General features: G+C 49.4%; 1 pseudogene; it reads left to right on the top strand.

The window, feature by feature from the left end:
* Window positions 1-768: 768 nt before the first annotated feature.
* LOC121492544 lies at window positions 769-20,501 on the top strand (annotated as a pseudogene).
* The last annotated feature ends 204 nt before the right edge of the window (window positions 20,502-20,705 follow it).

Below are 20,705 nucleotides of genomic sequence, written 5' to 3' on the forward strand. Positions count from 1 at the left end.
GTAGGGACAGGGCTCCTCTGTCTGCTCTCTGGCTCCCTGGAAGTTTCCTAAGATGTCTCAGGGGCTCTAACGCCATTGCTAGTCCAGCCGTCCTTGAGAGTTGAGATGGGATTGGAAACCTTCTTCCCTAAGGCAGGCTGACCCCTGAATGTCAAAGACAGATAATGATAGGGAAGGTTTCCCCAGGTGGTCCCAGGCCATTCTCTTAGCATTTAGAACAGGAAGGTATCTGTACTGATGTATCTGGAATTAATGATTTTCCCCCCATGGCCCTCATGGGCACCACCAGCAGTGGCGCTGTTTCTGTTAGGGGTTTCACTGTGGCACGTCATGGGGTAACCCATATGGTAGAGACTCCTAGTGTCCTTCAGTTTTCATTTTACCTTTCTTCCTTAGGAGTGGACCCCTCCAATATTTAGCTGCATACAGAGTAAAGGGTGCCTTTCCAGTCTTCCTGGCTGGTTGCATCTCTACACCTGCCCAATGATGAAAGTGAAAGTGGTATGGGGGGTAGGAGAGGCAGTTGGAGGGGGGAGGGAGTAGTGGAAAGCAGATGCCCACTGCTGGGGACGGTGAGAAAGTAGGATAGGGAGATACTGGGTTCGGACAACTTCATGAAGCCTACATCTAGATTTCATTCACATGAGAAAAAACAGATTTTGTCTTGTTTAAGCCAGTTAGGGGTGGATAGTGGGGTTGTCAAAAACTGAATCTCAAAAAAAAAAAACAAAAAAAACTGAATCTCATTCTCTGGCACCTGGCTAGGGCATGGGGCTGCTGTTCCACCGGTGGTTTGAAGACTTCTATAAGTGGAACACTTTACTCCAAGAATTGGTTTCCAAGTCGTTGCAGGGGGATCCAAGTCAAAGGGCTGATGCAGATCTGCTTGGGGTGAGCGTGGGAGTTCAGAATAGTCTCCAGAGGGGATTCTCGAAGAAAGAATCCTTGGGGAGAAAACCTCACTATGGTCTATAAATTCTGCAGGACCAGAGCAAGTCTCTCAGCCTCCTTTTCAAGGATATGTTCCAAGAAGCACAGCAGAGACAGATTACATGGTTATGGTGGTGGTGGTGGGGGGGGGGGGGGTTTAGTATGTAATGAGAAAACAGAAGGCAGAATTTTCCAGACTCAAGCCTCTCCATTGAGATTTCTCTGTTATTCTTTCTGCCTCTCTTTTCTCTCCTTTACCTGGGAATCACATCTTTGATTGCTAGAAATCAGCTTATACTTTGGCCAGCTAGCAGTCAAGTCTTTTTAAATTGAAAGCGATATAAATTCCAAATCAACAGACTTAAGGCAAAATAATTTATCAGTTCATATAGCTGGGAAGTCCAGGAGCTTCACATTTAGCAGGGTTCAGGGGCTTACACAGGGCCACTGGGTTATCTCTCAGCTCTCCCCACCCAAGCAGTGGCAAGACAGCCACTAGGGGCCTTAGGATCATCTTCTTTGGGCTCAGCAAGCCCCGCAGAAAGCCAGGACCTCCTTCTCAGTTCTTAGCAAAAATCCTGAAACTGCCTCTTCGGTGACTGACTGAAGCCGGGGCCTGTGTCTGAATGCACTGCTGATGGGCACATGGATGGATATTGACCAGCCAGGATGAGGTCATGTGTCAGCCCTGAGCCTGGGCGGGGACCTGTCACCAGTCCCTCCTGTCCAAGAAAAATCAGGACAGTGCAGAGCAGCCAAACCAAAGCGCTTAAGTCTGTTACATCCAGGGGCACCTGGCTTTCATAAATCCTGCCCAGGAGACAGACCTGACTTACTAATTTCAGTGTTCTTCGGTAGACACCCAGAAGGGAAACAGAAGAAGGAGGGAAAGATGGAGCCCATACAGATAAGAATTCCTTGTTTTCCAAGCTGAGAGCTGCAAAGGGTTAATCAAGAGAGATGCTAAGGGAGTAGCCACTAGTACTGTGGAGCAGGGGCCTGGGTGCTAACTACACCTAAGTATGTCTTCTGAAATCGCAATTGCTTATTTGAAATCGCTGCTAAATCTCCCTGGACACAAGAGCTGGATGTGAAGAGCTGGGGGAGGGGATGAGGAGCCTGCTGTGGGTAGGCCCAAGGGGAACCCCAGCTCCTGTAGATCCAGCCCAGTAAGACTCGCAGTTAGATCCCATGGCGCACACAGCAAAGTGGGAAGCAGGGCTGTCAACCCCCTCCTTCACCCCACCCCCAGCCAAAAAAAAAGGACAAGAAGCCTCAGGGAAATGCCTAGATGTCCCATCTCAAGGAAGATACCAGGCCTCACACCCAAGAGTGCGCTGTCTGTGTCTGAAAGTTGCCCCAGGTCACATTTACAGATATGAGGATCAGAAACGCCCCTTATCCACACAGTTATTCCCAAAGATACTACTAGTGAGCACCATGGGCTCTTTGCACGCCCCCCATTCCCTGTCACTGTCACCTGATAGAGCAGGCGTTCTTGCTCATACTACAGAAGAGGAAGCTGAGACTTTGACCTGCAGTTTCAGGGACTTGCACAAGGCAAAGGGACTCTTCATCACTGTGACAACTCTTCCCCAAATAAAAAATGACCAAATCTGCCATCACATCACCAGCACTGGTATTGGTCCTTGTAGGAGAGTGGGAAATGGCCAGAGAAAGCAGCACCATTGCCTCTGCAAAGATCTGCAGGCCAGGGAGCAAGTACTGCCGGCCTCCGCTGCCTGCCCAGGGCTGAGGCAAGCCTCAGATGCCTATTCCCAGAAAAAGCACCTCCTTTTCCTTTCTGCCTGACATCTTGGGTGCGTGGACACCCATGGTTAGAAACTAGATTGGGAATTTTTTCTGCACTTTGGGGCTAAGAACTGAGGATCAGGACTTTAAGTTTATAGCACAGCTTTTTCTTACAGCATTTCCTAAAATCCACGAAGATTACAGTCATCTCCCAGAAAAATGAGGACTGTGAATTTCTCCTGTCAAACCCGGAGTAGACATAACATGTTCTCATGGAATAAACAAAAAGTACTCCTAATTTTTAAAATTCAAGACCAGAAGTCTCTTACCATTTAAACTTTACAGACTAATAGAATCTGGGCCGCAGGGTTAAACATAACAAACAACATATAGTAACAAATGTTAAAAATATTATAGTGCAAAAGCACCAGAAGCAGCACCAGAAATTTGCTGAAGCCTCCATTTAATTAATCCAAGTTGAACATATGGCTTTGGTTACATGTGGTTCCAGGCCAGAGGCATAAAAGCCAGAGTTCGTGGGAGAGCCAAGAGGAAAAGCTGCTAATGCAGGGGGTGTCCCTCCCCACCCCCACCTTGGGGGTGCATGTAGCACCCATCCTCTCACTTCACTCCTGCACTGACCCCAGTCCCTTAACCCTGTCCTTACAAGATTGTTGCATCCATTTTCAAAGCATGAATGTTGCCTCATTTATTTTAGAATCAATGATGTGCTTGTGGAGAGAATGAATGAATGATCAAACATCAGTGGAGGGAGGCAGAAGGGGAAGGACAGCTCTACCCAAGAAAACCTTTCTCTTTCCTAGAAAATTCTTGATGTCCTTGGGCAGAGTTGGCTGAACAAAAGGTAATAAAGACTTGTGTGCTATTATTTATTAAGTTATTAGAAAAGGTAAGAGGATGAATCAAGGTCTGTTGATTAGAAGGAGCAGAGACCGCCTAGCTTCCCTCCAGTGTTGTGGGGTTTATTTTTAAGGCCACCCACAAATAAGAAGGCAAAGGCAACAGACCAAATGACAGACCTAATGGCAACCCAGGACAAGCCACACAGCTCACTTATTGGGAGGAACAGGAGCAACAGAACCTGTATGGAGCCTGACAGAGTCCTAGATGTAGGTCAGGAACCAAGAGGTCTTTCAAGATCAAACAGCTTTAAAGCACAGACACTCCAGCTCCTGGCCAGCCCAGCAGCAGGTTCCATCCATCCTTGGCCTTCATGCTCTGCCAATGCTCTTCTTGCTGCTTATTTATGCAGCTGCTTGAGGACCCCAAATGCCTGCCTTCTCTGGTTCCTTTACCACCAAGTGTTCACTCAAGGATGTCCTTGTCAAGTTTGCCAAGAGAGATCTCATTAGCATAGTTAGGCTGAGCCTTCACTGGCCAACCAATCAGTAAGTGGGCTGCTGCTTGGACCAGGTGCCCAGCCCAGTGTGGTGAGGTCATAGGTATAGCTCTGTGTGTGGGCAGAGATTTTTTTTTGTGGGACTGAGACCAGAGCAGGTGTCTTGCAGGCCAGAGCCCGCAGCCCCTAGTCATAGACATGCCATGATTAAAAAGGTGAGACAGGAGGAGGGGAACAGATTATTTGAAATAATATGTTGAGTTTGTACACTTCTGGCAGTCCTAGTGTGTTTGACAATGTAGAGATTTCTTTTACTCTGCAGAGTTGATGAGCGCATATCCCACGTCCCCCTGATGTCATGTGTATGTTCCACTTGGGCCAGAAAATCAGCAGTGGGTGTTCAGTGTGTATTCCAGCTGATAGTGGGTTGGAGGGCCTAGGAAGTGGGGAGGAAGGGGAACGTGAGCCCTTGGCAAGAGATGATGAATATGTGCCAGTGATTTAATTACTCCATTAATGAGAAAACCTGCAGGGTTTTAACACCGGTTTAAAATAGGATATGAGAACAAAGATTTTGTGTACTCAAAGCACAAGAAGGAATGTTAAAGGCTGCAAAGTCCCATACAAAACTGGTCAAAGTCCTACAGGACAACAAAACTATAACCTTCAGGGTTATTTTTTTCTACCAGATAGAAATCATTTGCATCTCTACTGAACAGAGAAGTCATTTACATTTTAACAGTTTCTACACAGTGTCATCTAATTTTACAGAGCTATGCATGCCTGGACTCCAATTAACAGTAACTATGAAGTCAAAGTTACCTCCCCTTAGAGAGCCAGAAGGCTCCCAGGTGAGCTTAAGACATTGCTCTAATATTGAAAGGACTTTTTGCTCACCCTCCCACCCTCTGCCAAGTTTTGAAAATATTTCTTAAGAGAGAACAATCAACGACATTTTGCTTCAGTGGGTGTTAAAGAAGGGAAACCAATAGTGAATGTGGGGGGCCAACGCCCAGGGAGCCCGGGCTCCAGGGTTCTCCACCTGGGGTGGCCGCTCACCAGCAGCCTGACTTCAAATCTGATCTCCCCGACCTCAGTGTCCTCATCTATAAAATGGGGCTATTCGACTGCACTCTTGGCTCGACGGTCGCCCCAAGTCACTTTCAAAATAAAAAACTGCGCCGACCCCCTTCACCACACTAATCCTGAGAGAGAAAGAGGAAGGGGAAACAGCACAGAGCGGCTCCCGTGCAAACCTTCCGACCCGGGAGAGGACCGTTTGAACTGCTCCCGAAAACCCCGCCCAACGTCGCGGGTCGGCGGGCGGTGAGGACGGAAACGGCCTGGTTGCGGCGACGGAGGGACACGCGGCTGACCCGAGGCCATCGCACGGGTCCAACGGCCGCGGGTCCCGCCCGGCCCCAGGGGCGCGGCTCTGGGCGCGGCCCGCGCGGGCCCCTCCCCCCACCCCACCCCCACCCCCGGCCCCTTCTACCCCCCTGCTCCCTCCCCCCTGCTCTCCCCCACCCCCACCCCACCGCGCCCCCTTCTACCCCCTTCCCTGCTCCCCCCCTGCTCCCTCCCCCGTTCTCCGCCCCCCGCCCGCCCCTCTACTCCCCTGCCCCCGCTCCCTCCCCTGTTCCCCCACCCCCCCTTTCCCCCTCCCCCCCGTCCCCCCTTCTCCCCACCCCACCCCACCCGCGCCCCCTTCTACCCCCTCCCTGCTCCCCGCTGCCCTCCCCCCGTTCTCCCCCACCCCCCCCCCACCCCACCGCCCCCCCTTCTCCCCCTTCCTCTGCTCCCCCCCTCCACCGCCCCTCCCCTTCCCGCCCCCCCCCCCCCCTCCCCTCTACCTCCCCTGCTCCCCGCTCCCTCCCCCCTGTTCTCCCCCACCCCCACCCCCACCCCACCGCGCCCCCTTCTACCCCCTTCCCTGCTCCCCCCTGCTCCCTCCCCCCGTTCTCTCTCCCCCCCCCCCCCCGCCCGCCCCTTCTACCTCCCCTGCCCCCCCTGCTCCCTTCCCCCTGTGCCCCCCCCCTCGCGGGCGCCGGGCCAGCTCCCGCTGGGCGACTCTGTCAATGAGCCACCCCTGTTTTGGTAAACACACACTCTGCAGTTTCAGGCCACACTCGCCGGTTGCCATGGGCGTTTTCTGTTTTGACAGAAGCGGGGGCACCGCCAATCCCTGGATTTGGAGCTGCAGGCGGTGGACGTCCGCGTCTCCTCGCTGCTTCACTCCAGAAGGATGGGGCGGGATGTGGGTGGGGGGTGCCGTGGGGCCATTCTCTGGGTCTCTCTCAGGTCCCCTGACCTGGGCTGAGCGCCAGGTGTGTTCACTTAGGCTGCAGCCCCGAGGCACCCTTTTCTCTGCCGGGTGAGGGCGGAGAGAGGACTTGCAGGTGGGCGCACCTTCTCCTACCCGCCCAAGGGCCACCTGAGCACATCCCTAACCGGGGAGCCCTGCCCTCTGGGAGCCTCTGTGGACGCCAACTCAGACCAGACTCACCGAAGACCAGGAGTGAGCCACGCAGGCAACCAAGGAACCTAGGAATCTGGAGGCCAGGAAGATAGCAAGGAGGTGTTTGGACCTGCGGAGAGGCTTTTAAAGAAGATGCTGAGCATTTGTCCAACCACTGCTTCTCAGTGGGGGAGAGGAGCGCTGTGGTATTTGGGGCAGGACAATCTCCCAGGCCTACTGAGGACAGGCTGGGCTGCCCCGCGAGGGGTTTGGCCTTGCTAGCCCCAGTGCAGTAAATGCCCAGAGCACCTCCCCATCTTTGTGACAGCCCAAAATGCCCCCACCTGTATCATATACTCTTGAGATTGAGGTGCCTCCTTAGGTTGCAAACTATTGCTCGATCATTTCCTAAAATATATTACAAAAAACATGAATTAGTTCCTTGAAATGTAGCAGTTGTGATACGAAGAGTTTCATGGTCAATATTATGCAGGGTTGGAGAAATGGCAGATTAAAACTGGGGAACAAGATTTCTTTATGACAGGACTTCTTAGAACCTTTAATATATAAATGTGTGTTTTGAATTATCAAAATTCCCCAATCTGACAATGGAATTCTTTCTCTTTGGGACACACCTTGGATGACTCTTGACTACACTATATCCCCCAAAAGGCCCTGTGGCGACTTTTATATCTTCCACCATGTGCAGCAGAGGGTTGAGCCCTCTGAAGGCCGTTATGTTCTTACTGAATTGAACTCTGGCAAACCAGAATGTGTGAAGCTACCAGGAAGGAGGCCAGAGTAGCCGGAAACCACTGCAAAGATGACCTCACAAAGAAACCAGTGTGGTAGGGCTCCTGGAGCCCTCACAGGGGATGTGTCCTGCTTCTGAGAGGGAGCAGGCTGACAGGCGCCTTTGGCTTGCATGGTTCAGGGAAACTAAAATAGTCCCGGTGGTTGGAAGAGAAGTATGTGTGGATGAAATTATTCAAATGCTGACAGATGGATTGGAGGTCTCCTCTCCTGCTGGCCTGGCAGCTTCTGTGTAGAAAGCTCTGGTGAGATGCTGGAAATGGAAGCCTAGGCAGATATCACGGCAGTGAGGCACAGTAAACCGACAGCCACCAGGTGCTCAAGAGGGAAGTTGGAAGCCAGAACATTGGCTGAGCTGAACTAGGAGCAGGACTGTCCTGTTGTGCAAAACACAAAGAGCAGTGTGTTCAGGTCGAAAGGATCAGGTTTCTCAAAATGGAAGCAGGCCCTGTGCATTCTGAACTTCAGGCCTTGCTCCAAGGTCAGGGGGACAAAACCCTATTTATCCCCCTCCAGGAGGATGCCACTCAAACACACTCGTTCCTCCAGGGCCCCGGGCAAGGGGCCAGGGCCAAGGGGATCTGCTGCTTCCTGTGAAAAACTAGGTGAGCAGTCAGGATCCCAGCACCTCACCCACACCCTCCCTGGCCTGTAAATCAGGTTCTGCTTTCCTAAGGTGCTCTGTACCCGTGAAACTTCCCTCTGAGCAATTAGTTAGAAGCTGTTGGTTCTTAAATTTTTCCTGTTTAGCTGGCCTGGTTGGTGCCTGGGACCCCGTGTTCGAGATCACTGCTGCAAAGAAAGAAAAGAAAAGGAAGGCAGTCCCACTCCCCCAGGGCTGGTGGGCTCTGTGAATCCAGCCTCAGCCTTCGTTCAGGACAGCCCAGAATGGCTTTTCTAGCCCCCCCCCCCCCACACACACACACCTGTCCAACCTTTTTTGCTCACACATCACAGTCAAGCTTATTAAACTTGGATGACAGTAAACCAATGACTAACTGGATAATTAAAGCCACAAGTCAGGAGGACTGGGTGGATCCCTTCTCTAAAATCTCCAGTGTCATGTTCTGCAGGCAAACACCACTTACCCATTGCTTCATGCCCCCACCCCACCGTCCCTGTCCGGCCCCAAGGAAGGAGGAAATCTAACCACACTCCCCCACACTGTTGAGTGAACGGGAACATGACCAAAGATTTCCAACTAAAACCAAAGTTACTCAGCAGAGCTTCCTGCTGGGCGGCTGGCGGTGACGTACTGGGGGACAGAAGATACCTCCTTGGGCTCTTTCTCTTCTACGCAACTTCTCTGCTTCAGTCACTTGCAAGCCTCCCCACTTCCCTAGGAGAGGGGAGGAGAACTTCACAGCAGACAAGCCCCCACTGAGAGGACCCTGGGTTTGCTTCAAAGACAGGTCTTCTCCAAATCTGCAGTTCCAAGCAATTGCCTCTCCCCCACTACTGAAACGTGAAGCCCTGCTGAAGTTCAGTGTTCCCCAAAGTATTTCTGTGCTTCCCCCTCTAACCTAGGGCCCTCCAGACCTCCACAGTAATACCTCTGCCTGACAGGGGCTTAGCTTCTCTAGTGCCTCTGCCCTTCCTCCCACCTGCAGCTAGGACTGTCCCTGCTCCCTCCTGCCTCCCCACCACTGTATCCGCCCCCCCATCCCTGGTCCGGAGCAGCAGCCCCCTTTCCACTAGGAGACACAGGTGGAGGAGGGATTCCAAGTGGGGGGTGGGGTGGGCCCTCTGATTTTTGCATGCTATTCCACAGTAGGGGTTTGTGGTTATTTTAATTAAAAACATCTTAATGTTCCCAGCCGGTTTTTGAAGGACCTTTGATTCCAAGAAAATATAGACCATGTGTAGCCCATGGCTCCATGCTGCTTGCCCTGCCTTGGGAGGCTGTTTCTTTCCCCTGCTTATAGGGACCCTACCCATGAGAAGAAGACTAATTTGGTTTGTACTTGCTAGCCAGAATGTCTTTCACATTCAGTTCAGGTCCCTTTCTGATATTGAATTTCATGGTCTTGCAGTAGTGGCTGGAAAATAGGAATGCAAAAAACACAAATTGCCTGAGAACACTTACTATCATTACCTAAGAGAAGAAATTAAAGTCAGTTTCTGCTCTCAATATGCTGTTTGTACAAGTGTTTAGGCTTGTTAAAAAAAGAAACAAAGGGAAAAAGAAAAAGAAACGACAGAGGGGTGCCTGGGTGGCTCAGTTGGTTAAGTGCCTGACTCTTGATTTTGGCTCAGATCACGATCTCAGGGTCATGAGATGGAGCCCCTCGCTGGCGGGCTCCAAGCTGAGCAGGGAGTCTGTCCGCTTAAGATTCTCTCTTTCTCTCTGCTCCTCCCCATGCTCTCTCACTCTCTCTAAAATAAATAAGTAAATCTTAAAAAAAAAAAAAAGAAACTACAGATCCAAAATGGAGTCACTTATGTTAAGTCCAACTCTAGACTTAGCACCTAACCTTATTACAGTTTCAGTCTTTTTTCCCAGGAGTGGATTTTAAACCAATCAGCCTGTGTTTTCCTGATCAGCACTAGTGAGGGCATCTGCCAAGACCCCTGCCCTTACCCCTAAGGGAAGATGACCTTGTCTGAATCAATCCTTTCTTCTCTTTCACTAATAACTTCTTTGTCCTGTCCCTTTCCTGCCTATAAAAACCTTCCATTTCGTACAGCTCCTCAGAGCACCCTCCTATTTGTTAGATGGGACACTGCCTGATTCACAAATTGTTGAATAAAGCCAATTAGATCTTGAAATTTACTTAGGTGAGTTTTGATTCTTAAACAGGCTAAATGCATGTCGAAAGAGTACCCACATATCATCTACGTCTCGTATCACCAGGAACTGATGTTACCAAAACTCATGTCTCATCTGTCATCTTCTCATCTGTGTTTAGCAGACTCACACAGAGCAAACCAGGAGACCTGCAGACTGATGAAGGCCCTTGAGACCAAGAAATCCAACAGCGTTCTAAACCAAGATGAAAAGTTAAAAGATAGATGATCGTCCAGCCAAGTGGCCACAAGCCCCTCCCAGAGCCCTCCTCCTGTCCTTGATGTCACCGGCTGCCTCTGCCCTGCTCAGGGGCCTTGAGGATGCTCAACTGGGAGCCTCTGCTGGGGCCGGGTTTCCTGGCCTCCCTGCCCTGAGGGTGGGGGCGGCGGTGGTGGTAGAGGAAGTGCTGTGGGGAGCTGAGTGAGGCAGATGGCAGCAACACACCCACGGATGACTGCAAGGCGATGGCTGAGGACAGAGGAAGCTGCAGTTGGGGACCACCCTGCTGAAATGGCTTTCTTGACCCCTGATCCCCCGGACATGCTCCAACTAAAAAATACTAATAATGCATAACTGTGAAGGCAGGTTCACACCCGTGTGTATGTCCTATGAGATCTCTTCATTCCCCGGGGAGAAACATAAGCTACAAACATCACATTTATTTCTGTGTTGAATTACTACTGTTTAAAAAGTTGAAGGAAAAAAGTAAAGTCAATCCTTCCATTAATAGATAAATTTTAAACAAGAACAGTGTGATTTCTTGCCAGTCACTGATGACTGATTTTCCAGAAGGGAATGATGTGCTCCTGAGGCAGTCATTAAGTGTGATGACAGCCACCAATTTAGTGAAGAGTCAATGGCCTGTTTATTTTTAAATATTGAAACCCTCTGCGTTATACATGGATCACTTACTTGAAATAATATCAAATAGTGGCATTATGGTGACAGAGAGAATTTGACCACTTCCTGGCAAGTCAGGAGTATTACATTTTATGTTACTTTTCTAGAGTTTGGAAGTTATTCTGAAGTAAATGCTAAGAAAATTTTCCCTGGTGTCCTTGAGTTGGCTGATCCTAAGAAGGGGACCATGGACAGGATCCCCTGGGATACAGTCTGAGCGATGGGGTTAAGTCCCTGTCCCCCAGGCCATCTGTTGCCAACAAGCCAGGGCACCAGGCCTGGAGGGCTGCATGTTGGTCATAATGAGCCATCTGGCTGCCTGGCGGAAGAAGCCCATTGGAGCAGGTGTCTGGGACATTCTGGCATTACCACTGACCTTTGCCAAGGAGCAAGTTTGGTTTCGTCCAGAATGGCTCAGCCTGTTGGTAAGAATGCATCCTTTTCATCCAGGACATTTTCAGGAACTAGCCTCAAATGTTCAACCTCCAATTTGTATATTTTCTTGAGCTGTGGGGCTTATGTTGTACCTGGATTGTTCTGGGACCTCGTCCTGCCCATTCCCCTCCCCATATAGAAGCAGGGATATGTCTCTCCCTATCTTGTCGCCTTTGTGTGTGTCCTGACCAATGACGGTGACAGGGCTTCTGGAGAGGTTTTCTTTGTTTTTTTAAATAAATGTGCAATTTAAGTACAAAGAGAGTTTAATATAGAATGTAGTTTTAGGAAAAGTCCTTTGGGCTATTCCTTGCTTCCAAACAAAAGCTACCTTCAAGACTTTCCTCTATAGAAATTCTAGAGCCACTACTCATCCTCTATAACATGTGTCATGAGTAAGTTGTTTCTGATAGAGTACCAAAGTACACAGGCGCTTTGCCTCTAAAAAATAAGTTCATAGCTCAAGGTTGTCCATAAGGTACTCCTCTGTTCATTGGGTTTGAATTTTTCCTGGCATGGGAATGGAGACAGTGATATAGCCTGTATACTGGGTGTCCCACCCACCTGACGTGGTCCAGGGAGTGGGTTCTCTGTTACTGGGGGGTTTCTGGGAGGAAGGGCAGACAGAGGGAGAGGGAAGGTACAGGCTATAGATCCATGGCACTGCAGTAGGGTGTTACACTGCAGCAGAGAAAGGGAATATCTAGAACTTCAGATAGCTAGGGCCTTCTTTCCCGCCAACAATAGAAATTGCCAAGTAGGAGGTGGATTTAGGTCTTAAGACTTGAGAATCTCCTTTGAGGGTTCTGCTTATTTGGAAGCTGAATGTTAGAGCAACACCTAGATCAGTTCCTGAGGCCAGGCTCTCCACTCAGAGTCTCAGTCTGTGGCTAATGGTATGATTCACTTGGTCTGAAGAATTTTCTAGACTAAATGTTTCGGCATTTTAAAATTAGTAGAATTCAGGTAAAATCGAGATTTCTGAATTTTTTTCAAGAATCAGAAGCGTCTGCAACGCCAGGCTCTCATTGTTGCATGGCAGTAATGTGCCCTCCCCTCCTCCCACCACTACCCGCCAACGAAAGCCTCCTGCCCATTTAGTAAAGCCAAAGAATGTCAGGATTAACCCATAATTGAAACTTTTGAAAGAACTAAAGGCAGCTTTAGCCTTAGCATTCCACAGCTCCTCATTAAAACAGGGACTTTTTGTAACTCTGGGACAGCTGGAGACACATGACTGATTTCAAAAGCTTATGTGAAGGATGCCAGCCTCAAGGATGCAAGGCCGGCTTGTTGGGATTCTTGATGTATTTTTCAGTCTCAGGACAGGTGTATTTGGGGTTCCAGACCACATCCTCATGGTGGGAAGGCCCCAGGCCCTTGGAGTAGGGCAATGAATGGTCACAGTCAGGGTCAAAGGACTGCTGGCCCCTGGCAAGCCCAGGTTGAAGCCTCCAACACTCAACAGGCCAAGAAACAGGCAGAGATCTTAAGTCCCAGCACATGCGGCCACCTTGTCCGTACACCATCCTAGCCAGATGCTCCGCCGAGTTGGCCGTTCCCCGGGCTTACACACTGACTTTCTCATGGAATTTCACTATGAGAGCGGCCACCTGTGGCCTGAACTGTGTGGAATTGTGTGGAATGTGCTAATAGGGGTTTGGAGTCAGAAAATATTGGAGCTGGGGGCACTTCAGATAGCATCGGTCCAGAGTTCCCAATGGCGACTGCTCTTTAGAATCACCTAGAACACTTGCAAAATACAGATTTCCAGGCTTCAGATCTCCAACCACCACCCTTCCCCGGACACACACAGTGCACAGTCATGAGCTTTCAGGCTTGGGAAACACTGATGCCATCCAAACCCTTCACTTCCATTTCTGATGGAGAATCTGAGGTAAAATAATCTTTCCAAGGTCGTACAGCTGGTTTGGCAGGACTCGGGTCAGAGTACAGGTCTCTTGAATATAATCCAGGGCTTTTTCTGCCGTCTCCCACCTCCTGGATATACGCACAAAGAGGCCACCGCACTACTCTAGAGATTTGGAATGTGGAAGAGAGTAAGAAGCATAGCTTTTGTGTATGTAACCCCAGATAATTTCCCCTACATTGGCTTCCTTTGTGGTAGATGACCCAGATGCCTCAGTCCCAAGTCATTTGAGCAGGAGCTTCTGCTTCTAGCTCTATAATTACCACAGTTTCACTTGTCCTTTGAGAAGTGGGGCAAAGAACTGTACTTGGGTATGTGAACTGCTCCCTGACTCAGTTTACCTCTATTTAAAATGGAGAGAATGACTGACTTGGCCCCCTTACGTCTGCTTCTTTGGAACTCTGCAGAACAGTCAAATAGCCACACATGACAGAGATAAAAGCTTTCTGTACCCGCACAGAGGTCAAGGCTGCTCTTGCCACATTTTTAATAATTCTGATGTCAAAATACCATTGTGGCTTCTCTGGCTACCCTGCACAACCTCCAGAAAGGACTGCCTGTCTACTCTTAGTTTCTGGAGGGCTGGTGAAATATTTCCTGCGGGTCATCTTGGGAGGAGCCCCAGTTTTGAGGGACTGAACAAGATAAAAAATTAACTACTACTACTGGTAGCTAGCACGGAGTTCTTATACTAAGTGCCAGGCATTCTGCCAAACATTTTACATGCATTATCTCATTTAATCCTCAGCTGCAGCCCTATAAATGAGGTGTTCTGAGTATTCCCACTTTACAGGTGTGGCAAATGAGATTCAGAAAGGTTAAAGAACTTGCCCAGGATCACATACTGAATGATGGAGCCAGGATTCAGACCCACATACGACAGTCTCCAGGGACAAAGCTCTGATAAAGGGGGCTTTATCACCGAGCACTGTCGTCATGAGCTTGACCTTTCATGTAGTGCTGCCTGGCAGTTCCTAGTGGGATGTTACACCCTGACACAGCTTGGGCCAAGGACAGCTCGGGCACTGCCACTCCAGCTGTCTGCTGGGAGCCCAGCAGCTCTCGTCAGTTCAGGGACTGCCTGACCCAGCCTGACCAAATTAGAGCAAGTAATAGGTGTGACATAATTTGACATGTACATTGTTAATTGAACCCCATGGGAGATGATTTTAAATAGAGACAAATACCATACTGCGAACTATTTGGGTTACGAAGCCCTATTCTCTGACTCTTGCAGGAAAAAAGAATTGTGTCATGATAAACTGAAAACCCCCAAGATGTTCCAGGGTCAGAAGAGCAGCAAATTAGCTAGATTGGGAAAAATGCTTCCTGGGAGTGCCAGGGATTTACTCTTACTTTCTAGCATTTTACCCCCAAAGCCCAACCACTATCAACCCATTCTCCCCCCAGATATTTTCAAACCAGGGAGATCCAGAACCCTAATCACCAAGCCAGCCCTGATCAGACTGCAAAACAAGCATAGATTGAAGTCTCCATATGCACAACCCCCCAACCTTCCCTTTCTCAGGTTCACGAAACTCAACCTACCCAGGGAACTTGCTGATGGCTCTATATAGGTGAGCTCTTTTTTTTTTTTAAGCTTTATTTATTTATCACACACACACACACAGAGAGAGAGAGAGAGAGAGAGAGAGAGAGAGGCAGAGACACAGGCAGAGGGAGAAGCAGGTTCCATGCAGGGTGCCTGACGTGGGACTCGATCTCAGGTCTCCAGGATCAGGTGCTGGGCTGAAGGCTGCGCTAAGCCACTGAGCCACTCAGGCTGCCCAGGTGCGCTCCTTCTGGGCACCGCCCTATGCCTAACTGCTAGTCCTTTCCCCTTATCACTAGAAAGACTTACCTGTCCTATTTCCCATGCCCTCATGCCTGCTTTCTGACATTCCTAAGGAGTCTGAGCATCCACGTCTGCTAGTGCCATCAATCCTAATGGCTTAATATGTGCCTATCCTCTTGGGCACAACCTGCCAGCTGTGTACGACATATAACTAGCACCCAAGAAATATTTACTATTGAATCAATGAATGAAAGTAAGAGTAGCAAAGGTAGTCTGGAAAATCTATGCTTACCTCAAACCAATAAGCCTATTGCTGGCTTCCAGGCTAGCAAAAACACATTTGAGAGCAAAAGACCTTTGTCTTTTTAAAAACTGGACCTCCTTTAAATAATACTGGCTGGTGAGGATGGCCGGGAGAAGTAGAGGACACATGGTGGCCTCCTCACCCACATTCCCTTTTTTGCCTTCCTCCCAGCAAGGTCCCAAACTTCCCCAACCATTCTGTTAGGAGGAAAAACCTTGTTACAATCCCCTGAGTGGACCATCTAGTGGGCTCCATTGTCCTAGCCATCCTAGCCCCAGTGATTGGCTTGGGGACCCAGTCTGGATACAAGAAGACTTTGCCAAAAGCTTCAGGGATTTTGTGGTCAGGTGAGACTAATGTCTTCACTGACATGCAAAGATACTGAGACTTCATTCCTTTGTCCAGCTACAGTATTGGACCTCATCCCAAGTCTACCTGACCTCTGGACATCTCAATTACATGAGAGAAGAAAGCCTATTTTTATTTAAGCCAAAAAATTATGTAACACGATAATACACAACCCCTTGGTTACTTTTTGTGACTGAGCTTAGAGAAGCAGACTGTATTTTGTCATTTTAAATCACCTTTATCTTACAGCTTACTAAACATAAGTAAATACACCAAAAAAAAAAAAAAAAAAACCTCCCAAATGAATAAAAACCCTAATTCTTCCCTCTTAAAAGTCTTCTCAGGATTGCTAGGCTTGTGATGTCCCAGGTGAATGAAGAACAACAGATGTTTCAAAAAGAGAGAAAATTAGTTCTCTCTCACATAAAAGAAGGCTAGAGTCTGGCTGGTATGGGAGCTATAGTGTCATCAGGGTTCCAGTTTCTCTCTATTTTTTTGTTTCACCATTCTTGGCATATAGCTTCCATATTCACATTCAATTCATGGTCCAATGTGGCAGCTAGAGCACCAGCCATCACACTGACCTTCCTATTCCAGGAAGGCACAGGAGGAAGGGGGAAGAGGAAAAAATGAGTATGTCAGTAGACTAGCATCTCTTAGAGAATCTTCGCAGAAGACCCATCCAACAGCTTAAGCTTATACCTCAATGGCCATCCCAGTTGTAAATGTGGCAGATGAATGTATCGTTCAACTGGGCACATTGCCACCTGAGTTAAAATATGGGTTGTGTTATTAAGGAAAAAGGTGAGAGTAGGTGCTGGGTTGGCAACTAGGAGTTTCTACCCCAACCTTACTTAAACAAGCCCAGCTTTTGTATTAAAAAAAACCACTGTAGCTTGGTGCCTGCTCCTCCAAGGAAGCCCCCTGGTTCAAGCTGCAATATATCTTTGCAAAGACCCTTAACAACCCCAGATGGTTCCCTAGCCCACCCCACCCAGGACCATCTGACCAACGTCTTCCGATTTATCCAGTTAAGAAGCATTCATTGAGCACCTACTGTCTATGATTAGACCATGTTAGTCTTTCACTGGAGTCAGCACATTTGGACTTCTCCATCATGCCCCAGTCAGAGCCTATCCACCCCTACCCTTCTTCATTCACCAGCCTTGCCCTAGAGCTATGTTCTTTCCAACACAAGCCTGACCTTCAGTCATTGGTGTCTGCTTGGCATTAGCATTCTCAGTCCTATGGCTGAGATCCTTGTGGGTCCAGGGCAACAAGGGCTGTGGCCAGTAACAGCAGTTCAGTCAAAGCTGAGTTTCTCTGAATCCTCATGGATGACAGGTGCCTGAGTGAGCCCAGGGCAATGATTTCTTTGGCAGTTCTCCCAAGGCTTTCTGGCTCCAAATCATATATTCAGGCCCCACTGACAGCATCATGGGCCTCTGTTAGCAATGAACAGCACAAACAAGGGGAAGCCAAATAGTCATAAGGAAGTGAATTATTGTCCTGCTGGACACAAAACATCTACTCCTTCATACCATACCTTACCTGCACAAAAGTAGAAAAAAATCAGGAAAAAAAAATCAAAGTCTGATACTGCTAACAAAACATGTTGCCTTGAGTCCTCATATGAAGAATACCTTTCTGAAGTATCTAGTTTTTTCATTCTTGATTTTACCCTTTTGATTTTAATTATAAACTGAAAGCCATTGTAACTCAAAATTGTACATTCTATTATGTCTTTTCACATAGAAACATCATTAGGCGGATGTGAACAATTATCCCCCAGTGGATTTTTTTTTTTAAGTTAAAGTCTGCAGAGGAACAGCTAAATTGTGCTTTGAATCACTGGTTTAAAACTAAACCTATGAGCAGATTCCAACTGACAACAAGGGAGGAGGAACCCAGGAGGCAGTGAAGGAGGAGGGAGACAGAGATGGGGATGAGGATGGGTCCACCGGTGCCCCCCAGGAACAGCCCCTGCCCCCACCAGTGCCCCACTGTTGCCGAACCCCACCTGGCCCTTGCCCAGGTGCTCTGGGTCCCCTCAAAATGTTGGCTTGAGATTGGATTATATTGAAAAGCTCCTGATGCCTTTCTTTCATTACCAAAACCTTGTGGCTGAGACCCAACTGATAAGCCCACCTTAGTGTACCCATCAGATCTCCCCAAAACATAAAAGACCCTTTCAAGTTCATTGTGACCACCTATTTGCCTACACCTTACAGAGGATCAAACCAAATCAATGTTGCTGCTGATACAAGAATTTTGGAAGCAGAAAATTTTAAATTTGAACATTTGTGAGTATTCTAATAGAATAACAAAGGGTTTTGTTCTGTTTTGTTTTGTTTTGTTTTAAGGTGTTCAGAACCCTGTGGAAATTCCATGCAGGCTTCAGACTCAAAGCCATTGTCTTCACTCATGGGGAAAGCCCAGGGATGGTTGTACGGTGGATGGTTTCCTTACTGATCTGAGTCTGAGTGCTCAGACTCCTCCAGCAGAGAACGCCTGAACTCCCAGCTGATGTAGCAGGAAAGTTAGGCCTGTGGCAGGGCTGACCAAGCTGGCTTTGGTGTGGTGAGTACCACCACCTGTGGCAGGGCTGACCAAGCTGGCTTTGGTGTGGTGAGTACCACAGCGGCAGCAGTGTCTCCTGTATGAAAAGGAGCACCATTGGCGGGAGCACCTGAGGAACCCTGAGCTGATAGGACTCCAAGCAGGCCACACCCCTTAGTGACCCCAGCAAGGGCCCCAAGGGGCATTCACCAGGGCCAGGAGTGAAGCAGAGGGTGCAGGGAGGTGCCAGACCTGTAAGATCACCTTGAGCCTCAGGGCGCAAGAGAGGACTCACCATGGTGGGGTGAGGGGTACCAAAGGGAGACACCCCCTTACTGTGTACCATGTCACCAAGGTCCAGGGATTCCTGAAGGAAGAAGAGCAGGATGAGACAAGGAGGAAAAGACGATTGGGAAAGTTGTGAGTTTCCTCCAAGTGGAAAAAGAAGAAGACACATTCCAGTCACTGGTGAAGAGGACAACTAGGAAATTGGACTGCAGACCTGGTCAGTACTGGAAGGTGGTTTCCATTTTCTGAAATACTGGTGATGGAAAGTCTCACACCTCAACCATACTTTCTTTCATGGCCTTGAAGCCTTTAAAAACCTCCCCTGCCTGGGACCCCTGCACCGTGCGAGTATGGGCAGTGCGGACCCAGGCCACAAAGCAGGAGGGAACAGGCTCCTTGGGGCTCCGGTGCAGCCCACCAAGCAACACAGCTGCTACCGAGGGTCCTGGCCACCCCAGACCTCACCATCCTTCGAACTCAGGCAGGTGGGATGCATAATGACCTCTTCGGGTGCCTTGGGGACACCTCTGAAGCTTATTGGAAGCCCTTCACCCAGGAGTTCATGGCTACTCCTGCCTGCTGTGTCCTGGATGTCCCTTTGTCCTCCTCGGGCACTGTTATTGTCACTTTCCATGACACTGAGCATACTCATCTGCTGGGCTCTGATCAGCCTTCAAGGTGCCAGAGAAGCTTGCCAAGACCAGTTCTGGAAGCTGGGTTGCTTCTCTGAAGCCTTCCATTCCATTCACTAGAAGGGAACGGACTTACAAGCCTCTCACAGACTTCTCTGGGCTTCAGCAGGCTTTGCACCGCTACTCATTCTCCCCGGCACCCTGGAGCCATCTTCAAAGCCCCGAAGGCACTGAGCAACCAATCGCTTCAGCAGTGAGACCCATGCCCAGATGGCACACAACTCCTACTTTCCAGATGAGTACTCCTCCTGCTCCTCCTGGGGCCTCAGCTGTGGGGCTGGATGTAAGGACCACAGGAATCATAGGAAAGGAGTACTTCATGAAGTCAGGGGCCACTGCAGGTACTCCCAACTGAGTTTATACCCACAAGGCCTGCTGTGAGAACGGCAAGGAAGCCAGCATAGTGCCCAGGACATCTGCTTCCACCAGCTTCCCCTGGATGGGTCTCAAAAATTGTGCCTGGTCTGGGTATGCGCTCGAATGTCCGAAGTGTGATGTGGTCTGTCATTGCCAAATAGTAGTTTGGAAACCAAGATCCTGTGGATAGTTGAGTGCAGACCGAGACTGTGCCTGTGGGGCCTGCAATGGATGGGTTTCTGAAAGACAACCGCTGTGTTGCTTGGCGCCTGTTGGATGGGTTGAACTTTGTGGCTCCGTTGGTGTCTGAGCTCAGCCACGGGCCCATCAGTGCTGTGATTTCTGGCTGATGGACCAGATCACCCCTGCCTGCTAGAGCTGCAATGAGTGAGCTACATCCTTTAAAGATAATGACACCAAGCACCACTGCCGGGCCCATAGGGAGGCTTCTGTGACAGCAGTTCATCCAAGACCCAGTCACTGCCCAAGTGGGTGTGGGATGACTGCTACGAAACCAGTTAGATGCTACTGGGACACAGGTGGACAGTGATGGCAGGATTCTTGGAAGATGGGCGAGGGTGTGCAGAATGAATACCATGGGAGCCATGGTGACAGCCACTGATGTACTACTAGGTTTGGTTGGAGGATGCAGCCAGCCTGGCATGGCTAGGAACTGATTATGAGATCTTACACTGCCACAGTGGCCAGAAGGAGTTCAGGGGCAAGCTTTTGAGGCACCGCCACTAGACCTGCAGACAGGGCTCCTGTGATGAGTGCTCTCTTGATTTCTAGGTTGTCCCTTCTGGAGACTAAGGTCATCCTGTCTGAGTGATTCAATTGCAGTTAAAACCCAGTGACCTTGGGGATCCCTGGGTGGCGCAGCGGTTTGGCGCCTGCCTTTGGCCCAGGGCGCGATCCTGGAGACCCGGGATCGAATCCCACATCAGGCTCCCGGTGCATGGAGCCTGCTTCTCCCTCCGCCTGTGTCTCTGCCTC

This window comes from Vulpes lagopus, chromosome 6, assembly GCF_018345385.1.
Source record: "Vulpes lagopus strain Blue_001 chromosome 6, ASM1834538v1, whole genome shotgun sequence".
Classification (NCBI taxonomy): domain Eukaryota; kingdom Metazoa; phylum Chordata; class Mammalia; order Carnivora; family Canidae; genus Vulpes; species Vulpes lagopus.